The sequence below is a fragment of the Vipera ursinii genome (genome assembly GCF_947247035.1).
Source record: "Vipera ursinii genome assembly, chromosome: 9".
Classification (NCBI taxonomy): Eukaryota; Metazoa; Chordata; class Lepidosauria; order Squamata; family Viperidae; genus Vipera; species Vipera ursinii.
Window position 1 is genome coordinate 5502449 of NC_139523.1, and position 17290 is coordinate 5519738.

The 17290-nt window shown below is 42.2% G+C and overlaps 1 protein-coding gene across 1 annotated transcript in view; it reads left to right on the forward strand.

Annotated features, from left to right (window-relative positions):
- Window positions 1–17290, forward strand: part of ADGRB2 (adhesion G protein-coupled receptor B2) — a gene marked incomplete at both ends in the record, with an annotated part of 197112 nt that overhangs the window by 764 nt on the left and 179058 nt on the right.

The window sequence follows — 17290 nt, forward strand, 5'->3', positions numbered from 1 at the left end:
TGGATGAGTAACAAAACGTCTCAGATTAACAAATTTCGGTCCAGTTGCCATGATATAACCTCTCTCAAGTTTTACCAATTTGGCAATCCTAGACATTTTGGCTTGGATGCTCCATCAGCTCTTGCAACTGGAAGGAACCTTTGAAAGAAGGCCTATGACAATTCACTGTGGCCAACTCACCATGGCCAACTCGCCATGGTCCATTTGCCACAGCCAACTCACCATGGTCAACTTGCAGGGACAACTTGCCACAGCCAACTCACCATGGCCAACTTGCCAGGCCAACTCACCATGGCCAACTTGCCAGGGCCAACTTGCCACAGCCAACTCACCATGGTCAACATTACAGAGTTGGCTTGCCATGGCCAACTTGCCACAGCCAACTTTCCAGAGCCAACTCGCCAGGGCCAACTTGCCACAGCCAACTTACAATGGCTAACTTGCCACAGCCAACTCGCCATGGCCAACTTTCCACATATTTTTTTTAAAAAATAATTAAATTGAATTGATAAATTGTCCTGTGACATGTTGTCCCACAGTGAGTTGGCCATGGTGAGTTGGCCACAGCAAGTTGGTTGTGGTAAGTTGTCCCATTCCATTTGAAAGAAGGGTGTGAATTGGGGAAAGTTGCCATGGACATCCCCTAAAAAAAACGAGGAGGTCCCTGAATAGAATATAAACTCCACCCTTAATACTTGGGTGCAGCATTGCAACATGTATGAAAGGGTAGATGTCACAATGCAGAGTTCATCATGCTAGTATCATTGTGGCTCTCTGAGGATATGTAGGGTGTTATAGGTGATACACCATTTCTAGAAAGGATTAAAAATGGGTTGCATTTCTGGGGTGCTCCAACCAGCTTTGAGAGTTTAGAAAAGGTCAGTGATTCATAGCAAGAATTTTGGCAGACTTCCTTTAAGGGCAAGAAAGATGTTGTGTAAATTGTGTGAATGGTATAAATTGATGAATAAATGTATGTGATCTTCCTCCCGACCTTTTCCCCCTGTCTTTTAATCATATGAGTTTTTATTGTGTCTTGGAGTCAGTTTTGACTCCAGCATCTGTCTAGGACCAGTTCCACAGTTTTCTAGGCAGGTTTTTCACTTCTTCCTAGGGTAAGAGAGGGACTGGTCTAAGGTTAACCATCCTAAGACGAACTCAAACTCTAGCAGAATAACAAAATAATGGAGCTGAAAGGGGCCTTGGAACTCTTCTAGTGTAATCCCCTTCTCAAGCATGAGACCCTATACCTTTTCAGGCAAATGGTTGTCTAATCGTTTCTTAAAAACTTCCAGTGTTGGAGCACTCACCACTTCTGGAGGCAGGTTGTTCCACTGATTAATTGTTCTCAGTGTCAGGAAATTTCTCCTTAGTTCTAGGTTGCTTCTCTCCTTGGTTAGTTTCCATTCGTTGCTTCTTGTCCTGCCTTCAGGGGCTTTGGAGAATAAGACTGACTCCCTCTTTTTTGTGGCAACCCCTCATATATTGGAACACTGCTGTCAATCATGTCATTCCCAAGTCCTTCTTTTCATTAAACTAGACATATCCAATTCCAGCAACCGTCCTTCAAATGTTTTCGCTTACGGTCTCTGAGTTTCCAGCCTGCTGTCCAAAAGACCTCTCATGTGCTCTGTGAGCTTTATTATTTGTTTTATTTCATTGTTTTACTAATTGGTTGTCCTTTATTATAGTAGGCTAATCATTTTTATTTTATTTGCTCCTTTGGCATCACCCTGGAATGGTTACATGGAACATGTTCCAGAATATATCTTCTCTAAATAATAACGATAATAAAAATAAAGGATACATTCAGGGATGCAAAATAATGCTGCCCCATATTTCCACGGAAACAGATTTGGAAGTGACAGTCTCCAAGGAATTTAGGATGGGACAACTGCCTGCCAAAAAGATTGGCTGGTATTTGTCCTTGACCCAGTAAGCAAACAAATCTACTGAGTAGTTTCTTATTTTTCTTTTGTTTGCTTTCTTAAAAATGTACGCTGTGACCAAGGGACCTCATTTCAGTTTTGTTGAACCTTTATGAGTGTTTACAACACCAGCAGGCCAAGATTATTTTCCACAGTGCTGCCTGGAAAGACTTATTTCAGAGGAATTCCCAGGAGGTCCAAAGAAGAAGGAAAGACTAGCGTAATCTGTGATAGTGTTGTAAGCAATTCTGATTTTTTTAAAAAAACAAACAAAGGAAGAGATTCATTGTAAACAGTCAAGGAAACTTCTTCACGGAAAGAGATGCTGTACAGAGTACTAACACCCTGAATGCTGGAGATGTTTCTTCAGTTAGACATTGCAGGAGGATGGCCACGTTAGGTATAAATTAGGAGTCTGATAGCACCATTTTTGGCAAACAAATTTTATTAAAAGGCATCAGCTTTTGTGAGCTTCAGCTGAAGACAAAATAGCTCATAAAAGCTTAAGCATGGAACAAAAGTCATTAATGTGGAAAAATAATGCTCTGGAATCTTTCTGATCCTTCACTTGCAAGTACTGAAGCCAAGAGCTGGACTACAATCCAGGAGGGCATCTTGCATTGCAGATCCTTCAGTGAACTACAGCAGGGGTCTTCAAACATGACCCTTTTATGACTTGTGGACTTCAACTTCCAGAATTCCTCAGCCAGCGTGCCTGGCTGAGGAATTCTGGGAGTTGAAGTCCACAAGTCATAAAAGGGCCACATTTGAAGACCCCTGAACTACAGTGAGGGTTGACCAGTCCCTCATGGTCCCTTTCTAAGAATCTTAAGAGTCCTGTTCCTGACGTTGCATTGTGTTGCCCGTCCTTGAATATGAGTTCATTTTTCAAGTAAGAAGCTGGTGCTTCTTAAAATAGTTATGGGCTGAGTCACTCCTAGTTTTTCCCTGTTGATTGTCTTGCTAGTGAAGAATCAGTGAGCACAAAACTTTTCCTTGCTCTGTAATGGTAGAGAAGAAAACAATTTATGAAGAAAATAACCCCTTTTCCTGTGCCAATTATCCCGACTGTGACAGTCCAGGTGCTTACTATTCTAAGCCAGAATATAAAGGAGCTTCAATTCAGACCTTCCACATTATTAAACAGGTGGAATGAGGCCATTTGCTTATTTTGAAAGATGGACAGTACATGAAGAATTGAAGAATTAAATTTTTTCTTTCCTGAGATGGGTGGTACTTTTTTTTTAAAAGAAAATTTTATTGGTTTTCTAGTTTTACATTTAAATATTTGAAAAGCAACGTGGCGGCTGAGTTGGTCAATAATTCAATAACATACAAATATCTTTTGTACAGATCTCAAACTATTACATTAAGTATTTCCTCTCTTTTCCCCTTAGTATTTACTGTCTCATCTTTAAATTAATACAATTCTTATTATATCGATTAAATAAAAAATAACTTTCTTACATTTATCAATAATTTTTAATTTATACATATCCTTGTTGTTTTAACATTCAATCTTTTTAGACAATCAATGTCCTGGTTAATTTTTTCCCCATTTTTAGTTTCCCATTAATATTTATATTTAACGTTTGATATTTATAATTTTCAAGTTTTAAATAACCCCAATTCCCTTTATCACAATTCATCACAAGATCTAATGTTCAGAATACACGTCTTATCTATTTGAGTTCTCACCATCTTATATCAACTAATTAGTAATACAATATAATATTCTTATTTTCTGGTAACTTCCAGATATCTTAAATTTGGTAATCAAAATTCCTCCTATTTCAACATTTAATGCTTCCTGTCTTTTTCTCTTAATATCTACTATCTCATATTTAAGCTAATAATTCTTATTATTACCACTAACTAAAAACATATTTATTACATTCATTAATTTTTAATTATAAAAGGGATGGGTGGTACTTTATGAACTTCTGGCTGGATGCATCTTCTAGCAGTGGCAGATAATTTCCTTTAGATATTTTTTTATTTTTGGGGGGTTTCCCACCACCATTTAATTTGGATTCATCATCATGCCAAGCTACCAAGCCCTGTGGCCTTGCAGGTCCCCTGAGAGACTTCATCCCTTTCAAAGTGCCTCCTAAAAATCTTTTTTTGTTGTTATTGTTATGTGTACTGGACAAATTCCATTTAAGGGATTCCAATATTACCAACAGAAGAAGCACTCAGACTAATCAGCCATCAACAGGCACACAGAGACGAGCAACATCTACATACCATTCAAAAGAGACAATCAAAAAAGTAAAAGACAGTAAGTCCTCCTTGCCAGCAATCAGCAGCCAGATAAGCAGAGAATAACACCCAGATTAATAATACCTGACAATCAAGCAGTAAACCATACCCTGATCGAACAACAAGCGGCCACGAGAGTTGTCTTGGGAGTTTCCCGGTACTCCCATGTTACACCTTTGCTCCGTGAGCTGCATTGGTTGCCAGTTGTCTTCCGGGTAAGGTTCAAGGTTTTGGTTATGATCTTTAAGTCCCTACATGGCATGGGTCCGCGATACCTCGAGGACCACCTGCTGCCGGCGTCGACTCCCCTCCGCCCTGTGCGTGCCCACAGAGAGGGCCTCCTCAGGGTGCCTCCTGTCAAGGAATGTCGACTGGTGGCCCCCAGGGGGAGGGCCTTCTCTGTGGGTGCTCCGGCGTTATGGAACCAACTGCCGGTCGAGCTCCGGATGGCATCAGACCTCCGATCCTTCCGTCGCGGGTTGAAGACCCATTTATTTGAACTAGCGGGTCTGGCCTGATGGGGGTACTTGGGTTTTTTATTGGTTTGTTTTAGTATTCTGGTTTTAACTTGGGCATTAATTTAATTATTTTTTAATGTTTGTATTGGTGTTTATATTTATGCCCTGTGAACCGCCCTGAGTCCCTTTGGGAGAAGGGCGGTATAAAAATCTCAATAAATCTAAATAAATCTAAATCTAACTCAAAACAAACAAGCAGTAAACTACAGCCCAATTAAGGAACTACCAAAAAGTAAAAAAAAAAAACTCCCACTGAAACAGGGCAAACCATTTTTTTTATAAACTAAAAGCAAATCCCACTCTCTTCTTGTGGGGGGGGGGTCTGATATTACCAACTTGGGTAATGAAATATCTGCAAGAAAACAACCGTGCCAAGAACCACAATTCCAGTATTGACTTGGAAGGATGCATGGATCAGAATTTAGTTCACCATTCACCAACTTCCCAAATGTTCCATCAAAGTTTTCAAATAAAAAAAAAAAGTGTTAAAGGAGTGGAGATGTAAACACAGATTTTCCACAAATGTATTTAAAAACTGTTCATTTATGCAGTAATTTGACAGGAAGGACCTATACGGCCATGGAGAAACTAGCCAGAGAAAGATTAGTTTGATTACCCTATAAACCAGTGTTTTTCAAACTTGGCAATTTTAAAAGGCATGGATTTCAATTCCCAGAATTCCCCAGCCAGGATTGGGATGGAGAACTCGGTAGAATATCGATTAGTTGGAATTTGGCTTCCGGACTTCTCTTTCTTTGTAGCTTCTCTTTCCTTCTCTTTCCACATTCCATTTTCTCCAACAACTCAGAGATTGGAAAATTGATAGAGGGTTTTTGCCATGAGTAACAATTGTTATTCCGGTTATCTTTTGGCTTCCTACTTTAGCATTCCAATCCCCCATGATGATAAGGACATCATTTTTTGGTGTTAGTTCTATAAGGTGCTGTAGGGCTTCATAGAACCAGTCAATTTCATCCTCTTCAGCACCGGTGGTTGGGGCATAGACTTGGACTACTGTGATATTGAATGGTTTGCCTTGGATTCGAACTGAGATCATTCTGTCATTTTGAGGATTGTATCCCAGTATTGCTTTTCCTACTCTTTTATTGACTATGAAGGCTACTCCATTTCTTCTGAGGGATTCTTGCCCGCAGTAGTATACCTGATGGTCATCTGAATTAAATTCACCCATTCCTGTCCATTTTAGTTCGCTGATACCTAAGATGTCGATGTTCAGTCTTGTCATCTCTTGTTTGACCATGTCCAGCTTGCCTTGATTCATGGATCTTACATTCCAGGTTCCTATGGAGAAAAAATCTTTACAGCATCGGACTTTCCTTTCACCACCAGACATATCCACAGCTGAGCGTCCTTTCGGCTTTGGCCCAGTCGCTTCATTCTTTCTGGCGCTACTAGTACTAGCCCTCTGCTCTTCCCCAGTAGCATATTGGACACCTTCCGACCTGAGGGGCTCATCTTCCAGCGTCATATCGTTTTGCCTTTTGGTACTGTCCATAGGGTTTTCATGGCAAAGATACTGGAGTGGGTTGCCATTTCCTTCTCCAGTTTGGCCTTGGAGTACAAAATGAAGCAGGGCACAGGCTGATAGAATTTTGTCAAGAGAATACGATGGTCATAGCAAACACTCTTTTCCAACAACCCAAGAGACGGCTCTACACATGGACATCACCAGACGGTCAACACAGAAATCAGATTGACTATATGCTCTGCAGCCAAAGATGGAGAAGCTCTATACAGTCAGTAAAAACAAGACCAGGAGCTGACTGTGGCTCAGACCATGAGCTTCTTGTTGCAAAGTTTAGGCTTAAACTGAAGAAAGTAGGGAAAAGCACCAGGCCAGTCAGGTATGAATTAAATCATATCCCTGTTCAATATACAGTAGAGGTGACAAATAGATTTAAGGAATTAGATCTGATAGACAGGGTGCCTGAAGAACTATGGACAGAGGTTCGCAACATTGTACAAGAGGTAGCAACCAAAACCATTCCAAAGAAAAAGAAATGCAAGAAAGCAAAATGGCTGTCTGAGGAAGCTTTGCAAATAGCTGAGGAAAGGAGGGAAGCAAAAGGCAAGGGAGAAAAAGAAAGATACGCCCAATTAAATGCAGAATTCCAGAGAATAGCTAGAAGAGATAAGAATGCCTTCTTAAATGAACAGTGCAAAGAAATAGAAGAAAACAATAGAATAGGGAGGACCAGAGATCTTTTCAAGAAAATTGGAGAGATGAAGGGAACGTTCAATGCAAAAATGGGCATGATAAAGGACCAAAATGGCAGGGACCTAACAGAGGCAGAAGAGATTAAGAAGAGATGGCAAAATTACACAGAAGAACTATACAAGAATGAGCTTAACGTCCCTGATAATCACAATGAGGTGGTCACTGACCTCGAGCCTGACATCCTAGAATGTGAAGTGAAGTGGGCCTTAGAAAAGCTGAGCAACAACAAAGCTAGTGGAGGTGACAGTATTCCAGCTGAGCTATTCAAAATCTTAAAAGACGATGCAGTAAAAGTGCTACACTCAATTTGCCAGCAAATTTGGAAAACTCAACAGTGGCCACAGGATTGGAAAAGATCAGTTTACATTCCAATTCCAAAGAAAGGCAGTGCCAAAGAATGTTCAAACTATCGCACCATTGCACTCATTTCTCATGCTAGTAAAGTTATGCTTAAAATTCTACAAGCTAGACTTCAGCAGTATGTGGATCGAGAACTACCAGAAGTACAGGCAGGATTTCGAAGAGGCAGAGGAACTAGAGATCAAATAGCCAACATACGCTGGATCATGGAGAAAGCTAGAGAGTTCCAGAAAAACATCTACTTCTGCTTCATTGACTATGCTAAAGCCTTTGATTGTGTGGATCATAACAAACTGTGGCAAGTTCTTAAAGAGATGGGTGTACCAGATCATCTTATTTGTCTCTTGAGAAACCTATATGCGGGCCAAGAAGCAACAGTGAGAACTGGACACGGAACCACTGATTGGTTCCAAATTGGGAAAGGTGTCCGGCAAGGCTGTATACTGTCGCCTTGCCTATTTAACTTATATGCAGAGCACATCATGAGAAAGGCAGGGCTAGAGGAGTCAAAAGTTGGAATTAAGATTGCCGGAAGAAATATCAACAACCTAAGATATGCAGATGATACCACTCTAATGGCAGAAAGTGAAGAGGAACTGAAGATTCTCTTGTTGCGAGTGAAGAAGGAGAGTGCAAAAGTTGGGTTGAAACTAAACATTAAGAAAACCAAGATCATGGCATCCGGCCCTCTCAATTCCTGGCAAATAGATGGGGAAGAAATGGAGGTAGTGACAGATTTTATTTTCCTGGGCTCCAAGATCACTGCAGATGGGGACTGTAGTCAAGAAATTAAAAGACGCTTGCTCCTCGGGAGGAAAGCCATGGCAAATCTAGACAGCACAATAAAAAGCAGAGACATCACCCTGTCAACAAAAGTGTGTATAGTCAAGGCTATGGTCTTTCCAGTTGCAATGTATGGCAGTGAAAGTTGGACCATAAGAAAGGCTGAGCGCCAAAGAATTGAGGCCTTTGAACTCTGGTGCTGCAGAAGACTCCTGCGAGTCCCTTGGACTGCAAGGCGATCAAACCGGTCAGTCCTAGAGGAGATCAACCCTGACTGCTCTTTAGAAGGCCAGATCCTGAAGCTAAAACTCAAATACTTTGGCCACCTAATGAGGAGGAAGGACTCACTGGAGAAGAGCCTAATGCTGGGAAAGATTGAGGGCAATAGAAGAAGGGGACGACAGAGAATGAGGTGGCTGGATGGAGTCACTGAAGCAGTAGGCGTGAGCTTAAATGGACTCCAGAAGATGGTAGAGGACAGGAAAGCCTGGAGGAACATTGTCCATAGGGTCGCGATGGGTCGGACACGACTTCGCAACTAACAACAACAACAACAACAATTGTTATGGATGTTTAGTAGTACATTTGGAGATATATTTCCATTATTTCATTTAATTACAAACCTACAGCTGAGAGCCGTGGTAACACAGTGGTTAAACGTGCAATATTGCAAGCAAACTCCGCCCACAGCCTGGAGTTTGATCCTGACGGGGCTCAAACTTGACTCAGCCTTCCATCCTTTTGAGGTTGGTAAAATGAGGACCCAGTTTGTTGGGGCAATTTGCTGACATTAAACTGCTCAGAGAGTGCTGTAAAGCACTTTGAGGCGGTATATAAGTGTTGTTGCTATTGCTATTGAGAGTAGGTGTTACAGGTCCTGAAAGAAGGGTGTGAGAGAGACAACTGGGACCCAGTTGGATGACCAATTTTCCATGTTTTTCTGACGTTGTCGAGATGCCTTTGGCTGGCTGACTTTGAAACCATCATCTTTCCAGGTATAAAATACCATCTATGATGAGTATTTCTACTGGAGTCTGTCTGAGAAGAGTGACATGAAATTAATCTCAGTTGGGAAAGACAACTCATACGAGATGTTATCCTTGATGGACAGGTGGAAGGAAGTTACAGTTCATGCGTAAAAGAAGTGAAGTCTGCCCAGCTTCAACTGCCAACAACACTGTGCTCTCCCTATGGTGAGACTGACCCGTCCTTCTGGTGAATGGCATGAGAAGGCGAGGGGTGAAATTTCTCATCCTTCTTTGCTACAAGCCTGCAAGTAATTTGCAACCACTGAATTGCTTTCTAAGGGCAGTATCTCAAACTCTCTGTTACCTTCCTCAAATTATGTTTGACATTCAATTAAAACCCCAAGGCACCTAGATATAAAATGTTAGTGTAGCTGGGCGGTTAAGAGGGTAATGTGTTTTTTCATTTGCAGAGTCATCATGCGCCGGGGCCCTGGGGGGATAGGACTCATCCATGAAAACTCATTGACCACAACCAAGGAAGGGCATTGGAGGGGGCAGATGGTATCTAAGCAGCATGGGAAAAAGTTACCTGAGTTCTAAGAATGATGTTTCAGATTTCCAGTAATGTTAGAAGAATGTCGATAATCTTTTTTTTTCTTGAAGTGGTGTGGCCCTATTGTCTTTTGAGAGGCCAAGGTGGCTTAGATAATCTAGGGATGGGATAAGAGCAGGAAGAGCTGGGGGTGGAGAAGTTAAGAGCATCATCAGTTTAGAATCCTTGCATTATCAAAAGAGACCCAAGTCCAGCCACTCCTGAATTCTGTGGACCCTTATTTGGCATCAGTTTACTGTTAAATTTTAGTTGACAGAATCTTGTTGTGTAGGCTTGAATAAATCTCCTATGCTGCAGCCTTATGAATGATCCTGATTCTTTTTGCCTGACATTGGGGGAAAGTATGGTTTCAAAATAAGCTGTGCTTCGCAACCATTCAATATCAGCTGCCATGAACACTGGGGGGGGGGGCTGGATGGGAGAGGGGGATGCTTTGAGGGAAATGAAAGTTTACTGTATCTCTCCAAGACGGGCTTCAAGGACAACCAGCTGGGAACAGAGTGCAGCTGCAAACCAAACCTACACCTGGAATGACCATTCTAAAAGCATCTTGTTTGAATGTGATTGAAGATTGGGGTCCCAATGATCGAAGGCAACTAAGGGAGGGAAAAATTAGGCATGTGATTTCTCAGTTCTGCCTGTGCATTAGTGTAATTCACTTGACTTCCAGTGGACTATATATACCTTTCTCAGTAAATGGAGTTAAGGATTGCTCTTACTTAGGAGTTCAGGCTGAGGCAGGTCTGATATCCTAGACCTAGATGGCGTGTGCAGAGATGGGAGGACTCACATATGTCCACAATGCAAGAATCGATGGTAAAATTAATGGAGTTGGCAGAGATGGTGAAATTGACTGCTTTGATTCAAGAGAGGACTTCATCTAGATTTGTTTCTACTTGGAAACCACTTATGGATTCCCCCCCCCCCCGGAATTGAAAGAAATGATCATGCAACCTTAGGTTTTGATGTTTCAATGATTGGCTTATGATTATAGAAGCACTGTTTGCTATAATTTAGTCCAGTTCAAAGGGCCATTGATTTTTAGGGTTTGATATGAATTAAAGTCAGAAATTACTCTTTTTTTTACAGTTTTTCCCCCTCTTTCTGTTTGTTGTGTTTTTTCAAGCCTTGTTATTGCTAAACTATACTCAAAATCATTTGAAGGATGGAAGATAGATAGATAGATAGATAGATAGATAGATAGATAGATGATAGATGGATGGATGGATGGATGGATGGATGGATGGATGGATGGATGGAGAGGGAGACTCTGAGAGCCTACAGCAGGGGTCTTCAAACTTGGCCCTTTTATGACTTGTGGACTTCAACTCCCAGAATTCCACAGCCAGGCACACTGGCTGAGGAATTCTGGGAGTTGAAGTCCACAAGTCATAAAAGGGCCAAGTTTGAAGACCCCTGGCCTACAGTTTTGCTGGCTTAAGTAGCAGCTGATAGCAGATAGAAGCTGCTCCCAGGAGGTTGTAGAACAACAGAGATAAGAATTAGAAAGCAGGGAGGGAACAACAACAAGCATTCTCTACAGTGTTAGCCTTGTGAGGTTGTCTCTAGACAAGAAGCAGAACCAGGAAAATTATCTCTGTCTGCATCATAAGTTTGCATTTACAGAATCTTGCAAGACTGAAATTATTTCTCCCTTCTTTCCCTTTTACTCTCCAGAAAACTAGGAAGGGCCCTTTCTGAAGCGCTTCCCATGTCCTCTCCGTTCCAGTGGACTGAGATACTTTTTACATGAGGTTTTTCCATCTGTGGTGTCTCCCAAGGTCTTCCCCACATACCATCATGCATAGATATGAAAGCTACACCAAGTTTGGAGGTCTTCTATATTCTGTTAATCTTGAACCCTCCCTCTGAGTTTTGCAAAAGGAACCAAATTCTCCCCTGGTACGTCTACCAACAAAATGGTTTCCAAGATCTTGCACAGAGAGGTCTTTTCTGGTAAGCAGAACTGCTGGTGGAGGAGGAGGCCTTGGAGGGACACAGAGTCTCGGATGATGTGACCTGCCATAGGCTCAGAGCCTCCAATTGTGTTGCCTGTACAATGCAGAGGGCCTCATTGAAGCTGAACAAGGCTCACCTTGTGTTGGCTTATTTGTTATCTCACGTTAATGAGATAAGCTAAAGGCCTCATTCTCAGGGGAGAGAAATTCATGGGAAACAGGAGAACTGATTACTGAATTACCCTCCAGGTCTTGCTTGTATGCTAATATCCCCGTAATGGCCAAGAGCCCAAGATACGATCTGGACTGTCACTGAGTCATATTTCCCCTTTGTAGTGAATTGATGAAGTTGACTTTGGAGATCTCCAAGCCCTTTGCTCCTGCCTTCCCCAGTGTGTAACCTGGAGACAGTCCCACTGAATCCCCTTGCAAGGCTTCGTACAGCTTATTTAACAGAAGACGTGCTGTAGAAGTGAGAAGCATTATTGTTTTAATCAAATCGATATCTCCACTCAAAGGAAAATGTAGAAAGTCTGAAGCCCAGCCAGGCCTTAAGAAAAGCTTTCTCTGTTGTTCTCTGTTGAGATAAGCAGCCCCCCTCCCCCTCTCAATCTTCTTGCTCATTGTACAAGAAACCAAGAGTCCATGCAGGTAAACTTTGACTTAACAACCATTTGTTTAGCGAACATTCAAAGCTACAACGACCCTGAAGAAAATGACTTTCAGCCGGTCATTGCACTTAAGACCATCACAGCATCCTCACAGCCATGGTCACTTAAAGGCCACATGATTCACTTAACTATATTGATTTGTTTAACCCTGACAAAGAAAGGTCATGAAATCAGGTGCAACTCACTTAAAAACCACCTTGCTTAGTGACCAAAATTCTGGTCCCAATTGTGGTTGTAAGCTGAGGGATGTCTGTATGGTGAATTCATGCAACATGCAGAACCCAGGTTAACAAAACTCAGCTCTACATTCATCTAACATGCCATGCTCAGAGAGTCTTAGTGTGAGGGTCTGCTTCACACAACATGGTTACACAATTGCTGGGTTCCCACAATATGGTGAACTGTAAATTACACCGCCTTATTTTAACCTTAGCTCTTATTTGGGGCAAACCCAACATGTATATACACATACATACACACACATACATACACACACACACAGACCCCTTCTCACCCACACTGAGAAGAAGCTGCTTCTGCACTGTAGGTATAGCATTTCAAAGGCAAACATTTTCTCTGGCCTTCTTGCACCAAGACTGTGCTAAATCAGGGAGAAACAGTGAGTTTCATTCCAAGAACAAACGATGTCCCAGGATCATCTTTTGGGCCACCAGTCAATGCGGATATAGAAATAGACCAGATGGTGAGAAAGGCTAAAGCATGCTTTTCCTGCCACATTAATCTGAGCTTGTAAGAAAAGGGGACTCTCTCACAAGATTTTTCGACAATCTGTATCTTCTGAATTTTCCCACCTCGGTTATGTATAGATGCCACCCAGAAACACACACACACACACACACACACACACCACACTTCCCTCTTTTGAATAATAAGGAAAGAGCAAGGTAAAGTGCAGAATGAGCCAAGCTATGTGACCCATGTGCCTACCCCAATTTTTTGAAAGTTTGTGGGCTTTCAGTTGTAGTCTTTCTTAAAAAACTATTTTAGTATCTATGTGATTGGTTTTATTTCATTCCCATTCAAAAGAAATGTGGAATGGGCAGCTATTCCATGGATTTTTGCAATTGGAGCTAAAACTCTGTGGTACCGAAGAGAGATTTTTGTCATGGTCCAGGAGTCTGACCCTGAAGAAGTTACTCTAACTGAACACATGTGATGTCAGCTTCAAGAGACTCCAAGCCAGGAATTACCTGACGTTTATCAAGTACAGGCACCCTCAGAATAGGTGGAACAGTCAGGTGATGATATACCACTTCCAAGCCCTCGTATTTGGAGAGCAGAGCAAAGATGCTGAATGAGCCTTCTTGCCAAGCACGAGAGTAACTCTCTTGCTTAAACAGAGCTGGCTACGGCTTGATTTAAGAGACAGCCCTGGCCCATGTTACTCCGTTTCAAACAAGCACCTGATCTTCTGTTCTGGTGTGTTGCTCATGGAGTCCTGTTTGTGCAGTTCTGACCTTGGACTGGCTGACATACCGGACTTTGGTCTCTGAACTTTGGACTGGATTTTGACTACACTTCTGCATCCCACCTATTGAAAGTGAAAACTACCAAGCCAGCTTTGTTTCTCAGAGATTTTGGTTTACATTTCTTCCCCTGCCTGCTATTAGCTGTTCAGCCTTGAGTAAATTCCTTTCCTCACCTAGCAACTATGGGCGAGAGAGAGTTTGAGACCTGAAAATGGACAGGTTCGGGACAACACATTCTGAAAAAAAAACCTGATCAAATCCTACCTAATCCCGCTCTCCCTATATTTTTGTAGGCTGTATACATCTATCTTGATCAGGGCTACCTGGACACTTTTCCACCACAACTTCGGGTGCCGCCGGTTAGGGAGTGCCGGAGGGTGATCCGCAGAGGGAGGGCATTCTCTGTGGGCGCGCCTGCCCTTTGGAATGATTTACCTGTGGAACTCCGGACCGCCCCCGATCTGCGTTCATTTCGCCGGGACCTGAAAACCTGGCTTTTTTATTTATCAGGCCTGGACTGAAGGGGTTTTAGCTTTTTAAATATTGTTATAATTGTTGGGCTTAATTAATTTAATTTATTTGAATTTTATATTATCTTTTTAATATTGTATTTTATGCTGCCCTGTAAACCGCCCTGAGTCCTTCGGGAATACGGCGGTATAGAAATCTAATTAATTAAATAAATAAATAAATAAATAAACTTGTAGCCCAATAGAAATGATAGATATCATCTTTCATTCCTGGGATTCTGATAATTCAAAAATAACCCATTAGGATGACCTCCAATGGGGGAAAGCTGTTCTGAAGTTGCAAGCAAAGTTTCACGTTCACCCAGGGCATATGAGTGAAATAAACGGCAGGGGAACAGGATTCCAAGATAGCTCCTTTGGGAATGAAGAAATGATTGACTCCAGTACTGTCTGGTTGCTGTTATATATGCTGGGTTCCAAGCTGGCTGAACCAGCATCTTCATACCCTCAATTCTGTAATCCTGTCATGGTTTCCAGTTGAATTGAATTGAATTGAATTTATTAAATTTATATGCCGCCCTTCTCCCTAAGGACTCAGGGCGGCTCACAACAATACAAAGTTTAAAAAAAACACATAAAATACAAAATTTTAAAAAGAATTAAGCAAAATATAATAAATACATAACAATTAACCCAATAAAACCAAATTTAAAGTTGTTGTTCCTCTAAGCTCTGGATTATAACTTTGGCATTTCCTCTAGTTCAGTTGTCGCTGCTACTTGCAGCTGTCACACAGTTCCTTCTCCAGCAGGACCCAGATCGCTCGAATGGAGCATTGTTTTCTTGATGCACAAGTGAGTCTTTGGGAGGCCCTGATGCCTTCTGTGGCTCTCGGATATAGACTTATCGAAATGACTCTCGGGATCGTTGGAAACGAGAGAAATGAAAGGCCAGTGTGAATTCTGCCCCTTCTCTTTCAGTCACCAGCTTTGGAGTTGGCAGCTCATTGAAGAGGTTAAAATGGAGGTAGGAAAAAAAAAACCACAGCAGGTAGCTATAGCAACTGACAGCTGAAGGAAGTTGCCTTTAGCAAGGCTGACTAGGATGTATTTGTGCATTTGCATGCATAAATGTGTCTTTAGAATAATTCCATTACAGATATAGAATGATAAAACTAACATATCTCATATACGTAGACTAATGAAAAGAAAAAAAGAAGAAAAGAAAGATCCCAAAGATGCTTTTCCATGAGGCAAGAAGAAAGTCCAGCTGCCTCGTGGAAAATCATCTTTGGGATAACTATGACCTGGATGATTAAGAATCTCTATAGACAAGAAAAGGGACCCGGTGGCTCAGTGGGTTAGGACACTGAGCTTGTCGATCAGAAGGTCGGCAGTTTGGTGGGTCGAAGACAATTTTCCCACAGACTGGGGGGAGGGGGAGGGGGAGGACGCAATCTAGATCCTGTGCACATGTGGTTTGCTCACCCACCACTCACCTTCACCCGTGTGGCCCGGTTCCTAACAGGCCAGTCCTTGGTCCAAGAGTTGAGAACCCCTGCTGTAGATGGCCCTGGAGTCCCACCTTATTGCCTGCATCAGCAAACCTTTGGCACTAAACTGACCCTGTTTGCCTTAGTTAGAAGCATCTGCTGCTACTCGAGGCTTGGGAAAACAATTTGATGCTACTTATCTATCATTTAAGGGACGCGGTGGCTCAGTGGGTTAGGACGCTGAGCTTGTCGATCAGAGGGTCGGCAGTTTGGCGGGTCGAATCCCGAGTGCCGCGTAGCAGAGTGAGCGCCTGTTACTCGTCCCAGCTTCTGCCAACCTAGCAGTTCGAAAGCACGTAAAAATGCAAGTAGAAAAATAGGGACCACTCCGGTGGGAAGGTAACAGCGTTCCGTGCGCCTTTGGCGTCTAGTCATGCCGGCCACATGACCACAGAGACGTCCTCGGACAAACGCTGGCTCTTCGGCTTTGAAACGGAGATGAGCACCGGCCCCTAGAGTCGGAAACGACTAGCACGCATGCGCGGGGGAACCTTTACCTTTTACCTTATAGACAAGAAAAGAAAGACAAAGCCAAAAAGTCAGAAAAGAAAAATTCTAAATAAGCCATTTCCAATTTTCTTTATAACTGTTACATGTATAATTTTACCTCTTACTCATAGATTGCAACATGACTTTCCATTTTTCTACATTTTTTTCCTCTAATGGTGAAATCATCAAAGTCATGTTCATTTCTTTTCTGCTTAATGCAAAAAAAAAATCTATAGCAGTTTCCAAATATGAATGAGTTTTGATATAAGCAGAGGGAAACTGTGTGGAAAAGATACACAGGAGCAGTTTTCCAAACAGGGTAGATTTTCATTATGTAGTTCCTGGAGTTATCATTAGATGACAGGATGAAGGGACCTAAATTGCTTCTTGGCATGAAGTTCAAGAAAGTCGGTGTTCGAACAGCCGTGGTGGTGCTAGAAGGCTACAGAAAATTCTTGTCTCTGAGATGCTGAACGTAATTTCCTGAAAAGGTGGTCTCCCTCCTTTTTAGGATGCCATTTTCAGGACTGCGGTTTTGTTTGTCTCAGAATAATCCTGGTGTTGGGAAAGACTGGAGGCGAAATGAGAAGGGGACAGCAAAGGATGAGATGATTAGATAGTATCAATTATTCAGTGAACATGAATTTGGACAAACCCTGGGAGACAATGGAGGACAGAGGTTTGCTGGCGTGCTATAGTCCCTGGAGTCAACTTAGTGACTGAACAGCAACAGCAACAACGACAACAACAACTCAGAATAACTAGTGAAAAGTGGACTTTCCAACATTATGCCCTTGCTTCATCCTGCTGAATAAAGGCTATGCTATGTCTTCTTCTCCAAGCTGGTTTTGTTTGGGCTACAACGCATGGAATTGCCTGCTGCAGGACCATCCTGATCAGCATTTCTGGGAGTTGTGGTCCTAATTGTTCTGGAGGAACCCTCCCCTTTCTTGAAGGAGGCTACGCTGGCAAGAGGGCCTTTTCTGTAA